Source organism: Aplysia californica, unplaced genomic scaffold, assembly GCF_000002075.1.
Source record: "Aplysia californica isolate F4 #8 unplaced genomic scaffold, AplCal3.0 scaffold00453, whole genome shotgun sequence".
NCBI classification, from domain to species: Eukaryota; Metazoa; Mollusca; class Gastropoda; order Aplysiida; family Aplysiidae; genus Aplysia; species Aplysia californica.
The window spans coordinates 207,282-209,376 of NW_004797723.1; positions in this window are offsets into that span (position 1 = coordinate 207,282).

Below are 2,095 nucleotides of genomic sequence, written 5' to 3' on the forward strand. Positions count from 1 at the left end.
CCCCCCCAGTCTCCCCTCCAAATCGTTACCGTCCAGGGGTCCGTCTAGCGTCCACAGACAGCATCGTTCATCTCCCACAAGCCGTGTGGAGACTACAGTCGTGTGGACTCTCGTGGCCTACAGGTTAAGCTGTTCGCCTCTCATTCAATAGGGCGCAGTTTCGAATCCGGATAGCGACGGAATTTTGTCTTCTCTATAATTGTCTCCTTTCACATCCTTTCCTGCTCTCTAGCAATGTTCTGTCGTCTGCTTTAGTCTCCCAAACATCTCGCCATTGTGGGGAGGTTGGTGGATGTTCTGGTGGGATTTGCTCCTTCTTTCTTAAAACAATGAACTAAATGACTATTATCGTGTCGATGCGCTTTTCTTTACTCAAACAAACAAACAAACAAACAAACTAACTAACTAACTAACTTGCTAAATAACAAAAGACCTATTTTTGTAATGCTTGCAAGCGCCGTAAAACTCTAACTAAAACTAGAATCAGGCGTCGTGGGGTGGCCAGTATGCAAGTCGTCAAAGAGATAACGATTCTCTGCATTCACAGCACAACGCAGCCCGGACTTCTTTTCCTGTGTGTCGCGACGCGGTGGAATCAGGCGCTCGTCAATGTTGTAGTAGTAGTAGTAGTAGAATAAGGTTTTACGGCGCTCGCAACTGCTAAGGTCATATGAGCGCTCGTCAATGTTGGGCTGTTATAATAATGCAGTTATTGGTATAATGGTAAAGCTTGCTTATTGGCCTTGCTTTTCATTTTAAAACTACCCGTCTGTCTTGAAGAGAAGTTGAGAATTTTGTGATTGAAGGAAGTGGGGGTCACCTGGTGTCAGAGGTAAAATAAGCGAGAAAAAGGCCGACAAAGTATGATTAATTCCAAAGCTGCAGTGCTGCAAATTTACTGTTTCAAAAATTGTGCCTTTGGTCAACATTTTAAAAGTAAAATCTACATAGAAATGTGTTTTAGTTGATATAAAACGTGTTGAGCCCGAAATATATAAAAATCCCCCCCCCCCCCAAAAAAAAATCGATAAAAACTGCCCAAGGGACAGAACAACTTTTCTACGATGTCATTACAATTTTGACGAGCGCCTGATTTCCCCACGATGTCTCACGACAATTGTCCTGTCGTAGTCGGAGCTTTATTCCTTCCCGTCTAATCCCGCTCGGAATACCGCCGGACTTCTCGTCTGCGCTGTGCCGGGACATTCTTATGTCGGGTGCTCATCGGCATTGGCAGGATCGGATCGGGTCGGATCGGATCGAATCGGATCGGATGGAATCGGATCGGACGGGTTGATTAATGTCGACTGTGGGTGGTTGGCGGGTGCTCTGGTGTGGCTTGCTTATCTACATATCTTCACTGTCTGTTCAATCAATCAGTGTCTACATATCTTCACTGTCTGTTCAATCAATCAGTGTCTACATATCTTCACTGTCTGCTGCTACATTCCTGGCGCATAAAACATGAACTGATGACTGATGACTGGTGACTGGAGACTGATGACTGGAGACTGGAGACTGGTGACTGGTGACTGATGACTGATGACTGGAGACTGATGACTGGTGACTGGAGACTGGTGACCGGTGACCGGTGACTGGAGACTGATGACTGGAGACTGGAGACTGGTGACTGGTGACTGGTGACTGGTGACTGGTGACTGGTGATTGATGACTGGTGACTGGTGACTGGTGACTGGTGACTAGTGACTGGAGACTGGAGACTGGTGACTGATGACTGGTGACTGGTGACTGGTGACTGATGACTGTGACGGATGACTGATGACTGGAGACTGGTGACTGGTGACTGGTGACTGATGACTGTATATCCTGACTCTCTCTGACTCTCTCTGACTCTCTTCTTCTTCTATTATCTCTCTCTCTCTCTCTCTCTCTCTCTGCCTGTCTCTCTCTCTCTCTGCCTGTCTCTCTCTCTCTCTCTCTGCCTGTCTCTCTCTGTCTCTCTTTCTGTCTCTCTCTCTGTCTCTCTCTCTGTCTCTCTCTCTGTCTCTCTCTCTCTCTGTCTCTCTCTCTGTCTCTCTCTCTGTCTCTCTCTCTCTCTGTCTCTCTCTCTGTCTCTCTCTCTGTCTCTCTCTCT